Source organism: Anabrus simplex, chromosome 1, assembly GCF_040414725.1.
Source record: "Anabrus simplex isolate iqAnaSimp1 chromosome 1, ASM4041472v1, whole genome shotgun sequence".
Classification (NCBI taxonomy): domain Eukaryota; kingdom Metazoa; phylum Arthropoda; class Insecta; order Orthoptera; family Tettigoniidae; genus Anabrus; species Anabrus simplex.
Window position 1 is genome coordinate 1,715,380,432 of NC_090265.1, and position 18,150 is coordinate 1,715,398,581.

Here is an 18,150-nt window from a genome sequence, read left to right on the forward strand (position 1 = left end):
AAGTTTTTATTCGTATAATTTTCTCTAATAGTAAGGTTATCAATCCGAACTTTTTCTTGTAATGAATTTGGTGTTATAAATTAGAGCCATTTCTTTTTAGTTAATGATTTCCATCAGTGTTATTACCTGATAGGCCTGCGTTTTCAGTCTGTGTTATTCTCTACTTTTGCACTGTTTATTTTCAAACTAAACAATTTTTATTCTCTCAGATGGGACGATGTTAGTTTTGGTTAAATGATAAGTTTTCATTCCTTGATTAAAGTTTTTGAAAAGTTAATCAAGAGTTTCCTTTCATTATCTAAGTGGTTCAACGCCAAAACCAGGGATCTTGCTTTTTTTTCCCCTCTGGGTGATTTTATGGGCCGCATGGTAAGTACTCAATTGGTGTAATTTTCCTTTGTCTCTGACTTTCATTTTCCTTTTGGTAACTGTTTATTTCACACCGATTCATAGGCTGTACCGACCGGTGTTTGTTTGCTAACCGCTAGTGTGGTGACTTAACTGCGCTGGTGGCTTAAATTAATTGGTAATTATTTAGTTCACCTGCTAGTACTTCAAATATTTCATTTAGACTGACAATAAGATCACTAATACAAGTTCATTTACAAAATGAAATCAGAATAGTTTGGTGGAAGTGATCCATTTACCTTCTCCCATAGAGTCCCATGATAAGTCTCGGAATGAAGTAGTCTAACTTTCCTTTCAGGAGTGAAAATTATGTTAAAATATCTACTTGTGGCAGTAACAAAGAAATTCATTGAACTGTGAAAAGGATTTTCCATGACCTAACTGCCTAACTGCAAAATGGATCCCGTAACTCCCAATAAATGTGTACAATCATGAAGATGCACAACATAAATAAGCAATCATATAACCATGAAACAATTTAAGCCACATATCAAAGGTATGCTTGCTGAATACAATCAACCAAATGGCTTGGATCAGTAACCCCCTAGCATGGATAAAATGACGTTCCCAAAATAAATCACTTTCAACTCCATAGCCACATATCAAATCACAGGTCAACTTTGGATCACTTCTTCATTGTCAGCTGTGATTGACTACACTACCATGCATTATTCTAGTCATATAATAATTGCAATGATCTCGTGATCTCTGGATCAGGCAGCAACATCATATAAGTATCTGTAATGCATGAAATAGACTAGGGGAGAACACCATACATAGCTTCCTATTTTACTTTATTCCATATGGTTTATATCGAAGATTCAATATCTATTCTTACAGTTCCATCACCTTATTAATAAAACGGCTTCTAAAATACATTCCGTAATTCTAACTTGTCAGAGAGTTATACTAAATACCCAGTTCCTTTTGTCAAAAGAACTGTAAAGGATGAAATGCTCTCTCGTTGGTATGAACTGTGGTTAGCAAGCCAAAATGGCTTAGTAACCAAAGACTTGTTTTTTACAAATGTATATAGTAGGAGAGGGATGTAAATATATAGTGTGCAACTTTTACTTTACTCAAGTGCTTTCAGTCATGGTAAATTCAATGCTTACTTCAAGCGATTCGAAATTCCAACACAAAACGGCTCACTGTGCTTCTGCACTGAAGACATTCAAACTGTAGAACACATTCTGTTCAACTGTCCTGCATTTTAGAGAGTACATTTTGAACTTAGGATGCATTTGTTAACTTGCAGTTGCTATTTTGAAAAACCACTACAATTCATATTTTACAAAAAATGCTGCTCTTTTCAATTTTCAGAATTTATTGATTATGTATTTAAACACATATAATTTGATATTGTCTGTTTATGAGCTGTATAACATAATATGATCTGGTATTTTAAATATTAGTACTCTAGTATTAAGGATTGTACATATCATACTTTTATCTTTCCATTTTTGTTCATGTCTGTTTTACTGTTTATATATTGAAATTTTTCAGAAAAATTGTATATTTTGTATAAACTACAACCCTAACATACCTTATGTTAGAATAGGATTCACAGCCCTTTGGAGATTAAATAAATAAATAAGTATACAAAACTCTATTGTCAAAATCATCATTATTATCAGCATATCATCCGTCCCATATAACACGAAGATTCACCACTATGAAACCACATTTCACACTCATGACCATGTAGATATAGACCTCGAGCTACCATACCATCATTTGATAAAAACTATTCCTGCCCATCAAAGAAACAATGCAAATCACCACAAATATTCTATGCCTTTACTACTGTGAAGACACTGTGCCCTAAGTTGCCATTAAAAGGTCCCTGAATTACTGTTATAACTTCTTATATAATTCTGCAAGCAAATGAATCTAAGTAATACAGCTATAGGCCTAAAATAGATCTTGTGAGCTCAATAACTTATCCTGCAATGAAATTAATGAAGATGTAGCTCACAAGAACTGCATATACTGTACATGCTACACTTGGCTTAGCATTGCAGACTGTCATCCCCTAAGATTTGCATTCATTTTAGATAAACCTGTTATCTAATTCACATTCGTTGAAAAAATTCAACACGTTCTGCACTCAATTAAATAAAAGAAGAAAAGGCAAACACACACATACTAAAACTTTACATCCTGAAAAAAAAAAAAGAACAATGAGTAATTAATAAATAAGATGAAATGAAGACGTATTGGGAAATTTGACCTCCTCCTGGATCAGGTGTCTCATCACATCTCTTCATGGTGACGTCCCTCTATTTTTTTTTTTTTTTCATGTTGACAGCTTGATGATATATCTTAATTGCCTTCGATCACTTTCACTGTTCTTCTGGCTTTCTGAAATGTAGGGTGTTAACTATGCACTGTTTCACAAGCAAATCTAAGCATAAGTAAGCCTATTGTTACTTTGTTTTGAATTAAATGTTATATTCACCTTGGAAAATAACACAATTTCAAACCAAATATTAAATCGTATTCCATCAAAATACCCCATTGTTCCAAATATGCATTCAGTTAAGCTCAAGGAGAGTCTTTCCTCCAGTTGAAAATAAGGTTAATAACCGAACAATGTAAAATAGTTCACGGCTCATTTGGTTAAATCCTCGTGGTAACACTTTATAAGATGAGATATGCTCACAACTCTAACTCGGCATTCTTCTTGGTACATAACAATGTACATATATTTATAAGGAGCACTCAAATGAGTATTATGTTTGTAGTATTAATTTAAATTTTTCTATATTCTCTTAGAGGTTTTTATCTATTTTTGCAGTTTAGCAGATGGTAGTGGTCGCACTCTTCCTTACACGGTGTACAAACACAGTCATCTGTTAGATTGTAGAATTTTGTCTTTGCGCATATTTTATGGTGGGAGCCATGTATTGCATAACTTGTTATGACATGCCTTTGTTCTTGAAGTTATTTGGTCCAGTTACGATCGATCATGGCGTACAATTTGGGGTCTATTTCTGCGTGTTTCTTAAGAAGTTTTTTATGAAGCTCTTGGAATGGACCAGTAGATGTCAATGGTAGATTGAGTCATAGATCTTCAGTGAAGTAGGTTTCCCATGCCAGTGCATAAACCAGTCTGGAGGGTGCCAGTTTACCCACTCATAGGGCCTCCTTGAGGAATCTTGCTTTGACTCTTTCTCATCATCATCATCATCATCATTTCCCTTTATCCAGCTGTAGCCGGGTAGGGGCAAATATGGTTCCTCTCCACTTTCTTCGGTCTTTCCACCACTCCTCCTCCAACACTGTGTCCCAGTCCAGGTTTCTTTCTATAATGCTGTGTTGGATGGTATCCTTCCATCTCAATCGTGGTCGTCCACGGCCTCTCCTTCCTTGGATTTCCATTTCCATCACCTTTTTTGGCATTCTTTCGTCGCTCATTCGCTTTATGTGCCCAAACCATCTTAGTCGGCTCTTCTCTATTCTATCATTCATTTTTTCCACTCCAATTTCTTCCCGGATTTTCTCATTCCTTATTTTGTCTCGTCTACTCTTCTGTATCATACTCCTCAAGAATTTCATTTCGGCTGCCTGTATTCGACTCTCATCCTTCTTTGTCATTGTCCAAGTTTCTGCTCCGTAAGTTGTTATGGGTACGTAATACATCTTGTACATAGTGTCCTTTGCTTCCATTGGCACATCTTTGTCCCATAACATATTTCTTACACTATGATAGAAACAACTTCCAGCTTGAATCCTTTTACTAATCTCAGCATCCAGTCGAGCATTCTCCATTAATTCACTGCCCAGGTATTTAAATGTTTCCACTACTTCCAGGGGCTTGTCTGCAAGTCTAATCTGACCTTTCCCTTCTTTCTCCCCTCTCGTCATAACAAGAGTTTTACTCTTTTCTACACTTATTTTCAATCCACATTCTTCAATCTTCCCATTCACCACATTCAACTGTTCTTGAACCTTCCTGTCATCTTCTCCCCAAATCACAATATCATCTGCAAATAACATCATGTTCATTTCTCTTCCTCCAATTGCTGCTTTTGCTGTTCTCATGATGTCATCCATTACTATTGTAAACAGGATTGGTGATAGAACACTTCCCTGTCTCAGCCCACTAGTTATTTTGAACCAACTTGTCCTGCCAACTTGTGTTTGCACGCAACTACAACATTCCTTATACAATGCCATGATCATTTTTATTAATCCCTGTCCAATTCCTTTTTGCACCAGACTGTCCCAAACTTTCGTCCTAGGGACACTGTCATATGCCTTTTCAATATCAATGAATGTCATCACCATATCATTCCCGTACTCCCAATGCTTTTCCATTAGTTGTCTCATAATGAAAATGGGCTCTATTGTTGATCTTCCACTTCTGAAACCAAACTGATTTTCCTGTATCTGCTTCTCAACCCTCAACCTTATTCTACTTTCCAGTATTCTTTCCATTATCTTAGCAACATGGGATATTAGAGTAATTCCCCTGTAGTTCTTCAAAACTTTCTTATCACCTTTCTTGAAAATTGGGATGATTATTCCTTTTTGCCAATCCTCAGGGACCTCCTTATTCTCCCAGACATTCCTGAGAACCCGATTTGTCCACTGCAGGCCTACAGCTCCAGCTGCCTTTATCATCTCCACTGAAATTTCATCTATTCCAGCAGTTTTTCCATTCTTCATCTTTCTTACTGCCTTTTCAATTTCATTCATTGTAATTTCTTTATCCATTTCTTCGTCAACTAATTGCCTTTCCTGGTCGTCCATTGAATGACTGTCATCCGTTCTTATGTTCAACAGCTTCTGAAAATACTCTCTCCATCTATTTCTTATTTCTTCTGGCTTTGTTAAAATTATGCCACCTTCATCCTTCACAAATCTGGTGTTTACTTGATCTCTCTTTTTGTTTCTTAAGATACCATACAGTAATTTCTTGCTGCCCTGCGTATCATCTCTCAATTTCTGTGTGAATAAGGCCCAGCTTTTCCTCTTTTCTTCCTCCACTACTTTCTTGGCCAAATTCTTTGCCTCCACATATTTTCTTCTACTTTCTTCAGTCTTAGATGTTTTCCATGCCTTCCATGCCATTTTCTTTTCCTTCACTTTAATCTTTACCCTATCATTCCACCAGTGTGTTTCTTTGTCTTTCACATTTCCTGATGTTCTACCACACACCTTTTCTGCACATCCAACTAGTGCTTCCTTAAATCTTTTCCATTCCTCTTCAACATTCCCCACCTCTGTCCTGGGTACCAAGGGTATTATTTCCCTTTGAAATTCTTCTTGTACGCTTTTCTCCTTCAACTTCCATACATTAATTCTTTTCTCTCTTCTTAATTGGGGTTTTTCAATCTTTCCAACTTTCAATTTTCCTATCACAACTCTATGATCTCCACCAAAGGCTTCTTCAGGCATGGCTGTTACATCTACAAGGTTTTTCCGGTGTTCTTTCTCTACGATTATATAATCAATCATGGTCTTTGTTCGTCTGTCTCCCCAGCCATACCTTGTAATCTTCTGACTGTTCTTCTTCCTAAACCAGGTGTTTCCAACAATCATTTGATTCCTCATGCAAAAATCCACCAACAACTCGCCTTCTGGATTTACATTTCCATATCCAAAGGGCTCTTTCTATCCTCTCCAAATCACCGATTGTCAGGTTGTCCCATATTATTTCAATTCCGTATGTGACAATTGTGATTACTGCGGTCTTGAATAAAGTCTTTGCTGTGTTAAAGGGATAGCATAGATAGATTCTTGATGTTGTGAATGGCTGATTGCTGCTGTCATTCTGTCTATAGCATGGTTATTGAAGGATATCATGCTCGTTTGGAACGTGATGCCTACGTATTTGAATTTCTTGACTATTTCTAGTGTTTTATTTTTAATAATATAGCGCCATCCTAGGTCCCCTTGCCACCTTTTCTGAATACCATCTGTACTGTCTTTTCCTGGTTAATTTCAAATTTGTTATCTGAAGCCCAAACTTCTAACTTCATCATTGTCGTCTGTAGTTCTGCCTTTGAGCTCGATCCAAATGCCATATCATCAGCCTACATTATTAGAGTAGTCTCAGTCGTTGCTACGTTGAATAGTAGCGGACTTCGGGGGTCTCTTTGAGGTATCCCTTTTGTTTGAGTTACTTTCCCGGATGAGGATGCTCCATCTTCAGTATTGATTAGGTTGTAGTCTAGTATGATCTCAACGATTCTCACGAGCATGTTGTCACCAATCATTTGTTTCAATTTTCCTATCAGGATATCTCTATCGATAAGATCAAAAGCCTTCTTATAGTCAACAAAAACGACATAGTACTTCCCTTCTGGGTGCCTCAGTGCCTCTTCTACTTTTTTCTTTTAGGTATGCAGCGGCTTGTATCATGCTTTTTCCTTTGCGTAAGCCTAGTTGGCATTCTGGTATGAATGGGTCTATTTCATTATTCAGGTGACTTGCTACAATAGTTGCAAATGTTTTGTATAGATTGCTTTCTGGAGTTCTCTATATGAGTCGGGGTTGTCATTTTCTCCTTTCCCTTTGTAGAGTATCTTCAGCGTTGCCATTCTCCAAGCTTCCGGTATTTTGCCTAAATTTAGACATTGGTTGAATAGTTCTGTCCAAAGCTGTAGTAAATAGTCTTGTATACTTTTTAATTGTTCTATATATATGTTGTCCGGTCCTGCTGTCTTCCCCTTTTTCCTTTACTGATTGCAAAAAACAAAAAACGGTGATTGATTGATGAAGTATAGCTCCATGATAAAGTCAGTTTAAGTGCACCTTTAAGAAAGAATATTATATATAAAATGATTTGTATAACTATTTTACTAACTGTGAACAAGTTTCTAGTGAATGAATATTGAACTGTTTGGTGCAATAGGTAATCTGTAGAAGATATAATCAGTAATCATTTGGACCAAGCTCGATAGCTGCAGTCGCTTAAGTGCGGCCAGTATCCAGTAATCGGGAGATCGTTGGTTCGAGCCCCACTGTCGGCAGCCCTGAAGATGGTTTTCCGTGGTTTCCCATTTTCACACCAGGCAAATGCTGGGGCTGTACCTTAATTAAGGCCACGGCTGCTTCCTTCCACTTCCTAGGCCTTTCCTATCCCATCGTCGCCATAAGACATATCTGTGTCGGTGCGACGTAAAGCAAGTAGCAAAAAAAAAAAAAAAGTAATCATTTGGTGAGTGAACTCAACGCCATTTTGTTTGGTGATAGCAAAGAGTTTATTTACATAATACACAAAGAACAAAGAGAAGAAATCAAAGATTCAGTTTGCATGACTGGGAAAGGCAACAACAATGCCCCGTGCAGCACATAGGTAACGATAGTGATGCCAGTGTTTGCTGTATCGATAGTTGTAATAAATGGTTTCACAAAGATTGTGTCGGTATCAGCGCTGGTAAATAATAATGGGCTTCAAAATCAATCATTGGCGGTTCCCAGAATTGCTGGCTTCACACTACATAGGTTGTTCCAATCTCATAAATACTTAACTAAGTAATTCACTTATGACTACAGCATGATATCTTTTACTAATATCAATGTAAAATATCTAGGCAATACCATTATTCCATTTGTCTGTAATTTCATTCTGTCATTAATGTCCCAATGAATATAGTTATTGATTTGACTGTTACCGTCATCGTATTTGTAATACCATACATATTCCTTTTCCCAAATAAATTTCAATTCTCATAGGACCACGGAATGCTCCATGCTGAGTGAGAGAAACTGTCACAATTCCATGGCAGGGATTTTTAACCTTCTTTGGGTGAGTTGTCTGGCTCATGTACAAGCTATTTGTACCATTAGATTTCATCCTCGTTACGGCTTCATACAGACGTGCAGGTTGCTTATGAGTATGAGCGCCAAATCGAACAACCTGCACCAGGTCTCTGCAAAGGCCATAAGGCAAATTAACAATCCATAATTGCATACTGAAAACACTAATGGGTCTTTCTTTCTTTCTTTCTTTTCAGACTTGCAGCAACATTCGACACACTAAGCCAACTACTGCTTTAGGACTACTCCAAATTAAAAATTATAGTTCTTTCCAAATTCTCAGTGGTTTTCAAAATTCCAGTGATTTTTCCAAATTATCTGTATTTTTCTAAATTCCAGTGCTTTCCCAAATTCACAGTAATTTGCTAAATTCTAGTGCTTTCCAAATTCTCAGTTGTTTCCTAAATTTCAGTGCTTTTCCAAATTCTCAGTAATTTTCAAAATTCCCGTGCTTTCCAAATTCTCAGTGCTTGACTAAATTCCAGTGATTTTCCAAATTTGCTGTAAATTTCTAAATTCCAGTTTTTCCAAATTATCAGTGATTTTCGAAATTCTTTCCAAATTCTTTGTGGTCTCATGGCCGCCAAGTTCACGGTTTGCACACATCAGTCTAACAATCCTGTGTGATGTACACGACCCGTTCACTTCCAGTAGTCTTCGCTCACCGTTTCTTCCGGTCCCACATCAAACTCTGCCACATTGCTTGAGAGGCAACGTTCACTTCACAGCAGCTGGAGCGAGAGAACCAACTCCTCGACGACAGACAGACGGAACGAACACTCAGTTCTACAGACAGAACACTCACAGGGACTGACCTACAGACTGCCTTCTCAACTCAGAGCGACTTCAACTCGAACTGTCATCATCCACAGCGGCATACTCTAGCACTCACTCTCAGACTGAACTGACTGCACTACCCCAGTGCTCCACAGCGGCACTCCTATACTCTCAGACTGAACTGACTGCACTGTTCCCCATTCACTGTCCATTCACACACAGCACTAAAAGCACTGAGTCCCCTGCTGCGTGTGAATGGACAGTGAAGGCGGACCATTGCAATCAGTTTAGTCTGAGAGTAAGTGCAGTTGAGGAGTGCCACTGTGGAGCACTGAGTATGAACAAACATTTTGGTCTGAGAGTGAGCTCTGTCGAAGTGTGCTGCTGCGGACAGTGACAGTTTGAGTTGAAGTTGCTCTGCGTTGAGGAGGCAGTCTGTGGGTCAGTCCCTGTAAGTGTTCTGTCTGTGGAACTGAGTGTTCATTCTGTCTGTCTGTCATTGAGAAGTTGGGTCTCTTGGTCCAGCTGCTGTGAAGTGAACGTTGTTTCTCGTGCAGCGTGGGAGGGTTTGACGTGGGATCGGCAAGGAACAGTGAACGAAGGCTGTTGGAAGTGAGCGGACTGTTTGCATCACGCAGGAATGTGACGCTGCTGTGTGCAAACTGTAATTGGTAGACTCTCAGTGCCATGTGTCTTGGTAGGAGTGCTTGTTAGTAATGGTTGAGTCGAATTGGCACACCGGGGCGAAACACTGGCAACCAAGAGTGAGTTACCTCAAAGAATTTTTAATTTCAAATAAGAGACCAATTATATTGGAATTATGAATTTACTCATCCAAAACAAATACTTTGTTTCCTATGGAACTTGTAATCTACATCATCTGATGGCCTATTAGGCATCAATTTCTGTAAAGGAGACCAAGTCTCAGATAGTGCATTGGCACTGCCTGTAGTTGCAAGTAACCTACACAGTGGCCTCCACTATATGCATCATGTTAGGTGTGCTAGTTACCAACTGATGAGCCCAAACTGGCACACTGGGATAAAATGCCATCAAACATTGCTGTAAAATTTATCATTTTCAATAATGGACAAATTATATTGGAATTATGAGTTTAATAATTCAGGACAAATATTTTAAGTTCCCAGCAGGAACTGTGAACTGTGCAGCCACAATATTTATTTCAACATGTAAGTGTTAGTATGACTGAACAGTGAGAATAGAAAGCTTGCAACTATTAGTCAATAAATCAACCAGTTGAGCGCTATTATGTTGCAACTTCACGTAACAACCACTTTTCAATTACTGACCTCCCTTCTATGCTTAGCTGGTGTTGCTTTCATTGTTTCAGTTTTAATAACTTCTATATGTCCCTTTGGTGCTGGAAAAGATTTTCCAGTACTTGTAACAGGTTTTTGCTGACTCAATAGAGAAGCCTTGTTCTTGTCTTTATTTCAGTTTTAGCTTTGTGTTTTACTATGGTTTTGGTTAGCTCCACTCATGTTTGACATTAGTCTCTTTTCTCTACAACAAGTTTATAATTTAAAGCCTTGGTTTTGTTAGTTCTTGTTTACATGTACATTTCCCAAGATTTGGCTCTACCTTGGGCTGTATGTTTGTTAGAGACACTGGAGTACTCATAAGAGCAGTAGCTGGCTTAGTTTGCCTAATCACAGAGGTGGTCACTTCTGGAATGGCGGCTGCTTTTGCGGTCGGTGGTTGTTTGTCTTAGAATCACCTGTCTTGAAAGAAGCCTTAATTCCCTCATCTGGAAGACAGTAAAGCAGGTAGAGAAAGACAAAGATTTTAAAAAGGAAGAAGTAGAGTATACTGCAAACAAACTGAGAAGTCACAAAAATCAAGGAGGAGCTAATAGAAATGGAAATTACTGAAGTGAAAGCCATTCCAGAAGAAAAGGAAAGCAAAATTACAGACAAAATAGTAAGTGCAGAAGAAGAGGCTCCTCGTGTTGCAGAAAAAGTACCTGACGTTCAAGACCTATTAGTACCATACAAGTCTGACAATAGGAGAAACAAGTAGCTGAAGCAATAGAAAAGGAAAAACAGGATGAATAAGACTAAGGGAAGAAGAATCAAAGGAGATGGTAATTCACAAATAAGAAGAAAATATTAACAAGTTGGACAGGGAAATATGAGATACTAAATTCAAGAAGTTTGATAACTTCCAAATGTATCCACAGAGGAGCCAGAAATACACAAAACTGCACTTATGTTGCTGACTGAGGGTAAAATATCAATGGAAATGGAAACTCAAGAAGTTCATGTTGAACAGGATACTGAAGATTCAAGGAAGGGAGCCAACTCTAGAAGAGAATGACAGGAAAGGAAGTGATGCAGAATATTTCACTAAAGAAGAAGAGGAAGTTCAGTTTCATGATCACAAACCCTCAAAACAGAAGAGATCTGTGGCTAAAGAAGGAGGAGGTCATTGAGGAAAAACAACTTGCTGAATTGCATAAGGTGCCCATGACAAAGATGGAGAAGAAGAACCTGTTGAAATTAAAGATGATGGATGAAACTCTTAAAAGAAAAAGAATTAGAATCTGTTTACATAGAAGACGAAAAATCTACTAAAGTGGAAGAAAATCCCAAACCCAAACAGGAGGAAACTGATGTAAGTATTAGAGGATGAGCCTGTTAAATTTGAAGAGGAACTCCTTACCATTAGTGGTGTGGTGGTGATTATTGTTTTAAGAGGAAGTACAACTAGGCAACCATCCTGTATATAACATTAATCAGAGGGAAAAATGGAAGTGATCTGAAACTTCGGAAAATGAAGACATCGGCCAAAGGAAGACAAGGGCCACGAAGGGTGTGAAATTGAGAGACTCCCTAGCCCTCGCAAACCTAATAGCGTCAGGGTTGGAAAAGAACAAGAGTTGACCAAGGGAGGTGGTGGTGATTAATGTTTTAAGAGGAAGTACAACTGGGCAACCATCCTCTATCTAACACTAATCAGAGAGAAAAAATGGAAGGGGTCCGACCCTTCGAAAAATGAAGGTATCGGCCAAAGGAAGACAAAGGCTGCGAAGGGCATGAAAATGAAAGACTCCCTAGCCCTCGCAAACCTAATAGCGTCGGGGTCGGAAAAGAACAAGAGTTGACCAAGGGAGGTCGGATAGGATAGATGAAGGTTAGGAGCCTGGCACAAGTAACTGGAAGCAATGCCAGGACTCAGCTGAGGGCCCCGTGGTCGCCAACCCACGCTCCAAAGTTCAGAGCCCTTGGGGCTGACCAAGGGAGGTCATATAGTACAGATGAAAGTGAGGAGTGTGGCACCAGTAGGTGGGAGCAATGCCAGGACTCGCCTGAGGGTCCTGTGGTCGCAAGCCCAAGCTCCAAAATTCAGAGCCCCTGGGGCCCCTTTTAGTCACCTCTTACGACAGGCCGGGGATACCGTGGATGTTATTCTACCACCCCCATGCACAGGGGGATCCTTACCATTAAAGATGATGTATCTCTATGAAGGAAAGAGGATGAAACTTTACAAAAAAAAAGAGTATGTATACACTAAATCCACACAAGAACAAATTAAAATGGGAAATCTTGTCAAACTGAAGGGAATGCAAAATCTTCCAGACCTAGACTCATTCAAAATTATAGAATCACAAAACAAATTAAAGATGAGAAATCTTCCAAAACTGAAGAGTAGTGGTAATAATACCACTTTTAAGAGGAAGTACAACTCGGCAACCATCCCCTATATAATACTAATCAGAGAAAAAATGGGAGGAATCTGACACTTTGAAAAATTAAGATATCGGCCAAAGAAAGACAAGGGCCAAGAAGGGCGTGAAAACGAAAGATTCCCTAGGCCACGAGTGCTCTAATACCATCGGAGTTGGACAGGAAAAAGAGTTGACCAGGGGAGGTCAGAGAGGATAGATGAAATTAGCAGCTTGGCACAATAAGTGGAAGAAATGCCAGGACTCAGCTAAGGGGCCCACGGTCGCCAATCCACGCACCAAAGTTCACAGCAGTTGGGGGCACTTTTAGTCACCTCTTACGAGAAGCAGGGGATACAGTGGATGTTATTCTACTGCCTACACCTACAGGGAGAAGATGAAATATGATATCTTTTAAAACTGTAGAGAACAAAACATCATCAAGAAATAGACTCTTTCAAAATAATGGGATCACAAAACAAATTAAAGATGAGAAATCTCCTAAAATTGAGGACAATGAAAAGCCTCAAAAAACTAGATTCTTTCAAAATCACAGTATCACAAACCAAACTAAAAGTGATAATTCTTCTAAAACTGACAAGAACAAAATATCTCATAGATCGAGACTCCTCCAAAATCACAGAAACACAAAACAAATTAAAGATGAGAAATCTTCTAAAAGTGAAGAGAACAAAAATCTTCCAGATCCAGATTCTTTCAAAATCATGGAATCACAAAACAAATTAATGATCAGATATATTCTAAAAGTGAACAGAATGAAACATCTCTCAGATCCAGACTCTTTCAAAATCACAGAATTGCAAAACAAATTAAAGATGAGAAATCTTTTAAAACCGAAGGGAATGAAATATCTCCCAGATCCAGATTCATTCAAAATAACAGAATCACAAAACAAATTAAAGACAAGAAATCTTCTAAAACTGAAGAGAATGAAATATCTTTCAGATCAAACTCATTCAAAATCACAGAATCAGAAAACAAATTAAAGATGAGAAATCTTCTAAAACCGAAGAGAACTAAATATCTCCAAGGTCTAGATTCTTTCAAAATCACAGAATCATGAAACTAATTGAAGATGAGAAATCTTCTAAAACTGAAGAGAATGAAATATCTTCTCCAGATCTAGACTCTTTCATATGGATGGAATCACAAAACAAATTAAAGGTGAGAAATCTTCAAATATCTTCAATATCTAGACCCATTCAAAATCACAGAATCACAAAACAAGTTCAAGGTGAGAAATATTCTAAAACTGAAGACAACGAAACATCTCCCAGATCTATACACTTTCAAAATCACAGAATTATGAAACAAATTAAAGACGAGAAATCTTCTAAAACTGAAGAGAATGAAATTCTTCCAGATCTACACTCTTTCATATGGATGAAATCACAAAAAAATTAAAGATGAGAAATCTTCTTTAACTGGAGATGGTGGTGGTGGTGGTGATTATTGTTTTAAGAGGAAGTACAACTAGGCAACCATCCTCTATTTAACACTAATCAGAGGGAAATAATGGAAGGGATCCGACACTTCGAAGAATGAAGATATCGGCCAAAGGAAGACAAGGGCCACGAAGGGCGTGAAAATGAAAGACTCCCTAGCCCTCGCAAACCTAATAGCGTCGGGGTCGGAAAAGAACAAGAGTTGACCAAGGGAGGTCGGATAGGATAGATCAAAGTGAGGAGCCTGGCACAAGTAAGTGGAAGCAATGCCAGGACTCAGCTGAGGGCCCCGTGGTTGCCAACCCACGCTCCAAATTTCAGAGCCCCTGAGGCCCCTTTTAGTCGCCTCTTACGACAGGCAGGTGATGCCGTGGGTGTTATTCTACCGCCCCCACCCACAGGGGGATTTAACTGAAGAGAAAGAAAAACGTACAGTTCGAGACTCTTTCAAAATCATAGAATCATAAAGCAAATTAAAGATGAGAAATATTCTAAACCTTAAGAGAATGAAATACATTCCATATCTAGACATTTTCAAAATCATGGAATCACAAACCAAATTAAGCGTGACAAATATCCTAAAATTGAAGAGAAACAAAAAACCTCCAGTTCTAGACTTTTTCAAAATCACAGAATCACAGAACAAATTAAAGATGAGAGATCTCTTAAAACTGAAGATAATGAAACATCTTTCAGATTTAGACTCTTTAAAAATCAGAGAAACACAAAAGAAATTAAAGATGAGAAATCTTCTAAAACTGAAGAGAATTAAATATCTTCCAGATATAGACCCTTTCAAAATCACAGAATCGCAAAACAAATTAAAGATGAGAAAACTTCTAAAACTCAAGAGAATGAAATATTTTCCAGATCTAGACTCTTTCAAATCATAGAAACACAAAACAAATTAAAAATGAGAAATCCTCTAGAACTGAAGAGAATGGAATATCTTCCAGATGTGGACCTTTCCAAAACCACAGATTCACAAAAAAATAATTAAAAATGAGAAATCTAAAACTGAGGGGAAAAAAAGTCCAGTTCTAGACTCATTCAAAATCACAGAATCACAAAAAAAAAAAAACTAAAGATGAGAAATCTCCTAAAACTGAAGAGAATGGATTATCTTCCAGATGTAGACTTTTCCAAAACCTGGAATCACAAAACAAATTAAAGATGAGAAATCTTCTAACACTGAAGAGAATGAGAGTTCTTCCAGAACTAGACTCTTTCAAAAAACAATATTAAATAAAATTTGTGATGAGAAATCTTCTAAAAGTGAGGAGAAGAAAACATCATCCAGATCTAGCCTCTTTCAAAATCATGGAAACATAAAACAAATTAAAGATCAGAAATCTTCTAAAAATGAAGAGAATGTATCTCTCCCATATCCAGACTCATTTAAAATCACAGAATACCAAACAAATTCAAAATGGGAAAACTTCTTAAACTGAAGAGGAAGAAAAAACCTTTCAAAATCATGGAATCAAAAAAAAAAAAATTGAAGGTAAGAAATCTTCTAAAACTGAAGAGAATTAAATACCTTCCAGATCTTGACTCATTCAAAATCATGGAATCATAAAACAAATTAAAACTGAAGAATATTCTAAAAGTGAAGAGAATGAAATATCGTCCAGAACTAGACTTTCAAAATCATAGAATCACAAAACAAATTAAAGATGAGAAAACCTTTAGAACTGAAGACAATGGAATATATTCCAGATGTGGACTCTTTCAAAATCATGGAATCACATAAAAAATTAAAGATAAGAAATCTTCTAACAGTGAAAAAAATGAAGAAACATGTGGATCTTTTTTTTTTTCCAAATCACAAAACAAACTGAAAATAAGAAATCTTCTAACATTGAAGAGAATGATATATCTCCCAGATCCAGACTCATTCAGAATCTACAAATGAAGAGAACAAAACAGCACCCAGGTCCAGACTCATTCAAATCACAGAATACCAAAACAAATCAAAGATAAGAAATCTTCTAAAACTGAAGAGAAAGAATCATTTTCCAGATCTAGACTGTTTTGAAATAATGGAATGACAAAACAAATTTAAGATGAGAAATCTTCTAAAACTGAAGAGAATGGTATATGGAAGATATATATGGAAGAGATTTAGACTCATTGAATATCATGGACTCATAAAACAAATTAAAGATGAGAAACCATATAACACTGAAGAGAATGAAATATCTTCCAGATCAAGATCTTTCAAAAACAAAATCACAAAACAAATTAATGATGAGAAATCTTCTAAACTGAAGGAAATGAAATATCTCCATATCTAGGCTCTTTCAAAAGCATGGAATCATAAAACAAATTAAAGATTAGAAAACTTCTAAAGCTGAAGAGAATTAAATATCTTCCGTATCTAGACTGACTCTTTCAATATCACAGATTCAGAAAACAAATTAGAGATGAGAAATTTTCTAACACTGAAAAGAATGAAACATCTTCCAGATATAGACTCTTTCAATATCACAGATTCACAAAACAAATTAAAGATGTGAAATCTTCTAAAACTGAAGAGAACTAAACTTCTCCCAGATGTATACACTTTCAAAATCACAGAACCACAGGACAAATTAAAGATGATAAAACTTCCAAACCTGAAGAGAACAAAACATCTCCCAGATCCAGACTCATTCAAAACAACAGAATCCCAAAACAAATTGAAGGCGAGAAATCTTCTAACACTGAAAGGAATGAAATATGTTCCAGATCTAGACTCTCTCAAAATCATGGAAACATAAAGCAAATTAATAATGATAAATCTTCTAACACTGAAGAGAATGAAATATCTACCAGATCTAGAATCTTTCAATTCACAGAATTACAAAACAAATTAAAGATGAGAAATCTCATAAAACTGAAGAGAAAGAAAAATCTTCCTGATCTAGACTATTTCAAAGTCATGAAATCACAAAACAAATTAAATATGAGAAATCTTCTAGAACTGAAGAGAATGAAATATCTTCCAGATGTAGACTCATCCAAAATCATAAATGATAAAACAAATTAAAGATGAGAAATCTCCTAAAACTGAAGAGAATGAAATATCTTCCAGATCTAGACTCTTCCAAAATTACAGAATCACAAAACAAATTAAAGATGAGGAATCTTCTAACACTGAAGAGAATGAAATATCTGCCAGATCTAGACCCTTTCAAAATCACAGAATCACAAAAAATTAAAAATAAGTAATCTTATAAAACTGAACAGAAAGAAAAGTCATCCTGATCTAGAATCTTTCAGTCATGATATCACAAAACAAATCAAATATGATAAATCTTCTAAAACTGAAGAGAATGAAATATCTTCCAGTTCTGGACCCATTCTAAATCACAGATCACAAAACAAATTAAAGATGAGAAATCTTCTAACAATGAAAAAATGAAATATCTTCCAGTTCGAGACTCTTTTGAAATGACAGTATCACAAAGCAAATTAAAGATGAGAATTCTTCTCAAACTGAAGAGAACAAAATATCCTGCAGATCTAGTCCCTATCAAAATCACAGAATCACAAAACAAATTAAAGATGAGAAATTGTCTAAAACTGAAGAGAATGAAATATCTTCCTGATCTAGACTCTTTCAAAATCACAGAATTACAGCACAAATTAAAGATGAAAAATACTCTAAAAATGAAGAGAATGGAATATCTTCCACAGTAGACTCTTTCATAATCACAGGACACAAAAAATTTAATGATGAGAAATCTTCTAAAACTGAAAAGAAAGAAAAACTCCCAGTTCTAGACACTTTCAAAATCAGAGAATCACAAAACAAATTGAAGGTGAGAAATCTTCTAAAACTGAAGAGAATGAACTATCTTGCAGATCTAGACTCATTCCAAAATCAGAAATGAGAAACAAATTTAGATGATAAATCTTCTAAAAGTGAAGGGAGCTAAACATCGTCCAGATCTAGCCCCTTCTAAAACCATGGAATCACAAAAGAAATTAAAGATCTGCAATCTTCTAAGAGTGAAGAGGATGAAACATCTCCCACATCCAGACTCATTCAATATT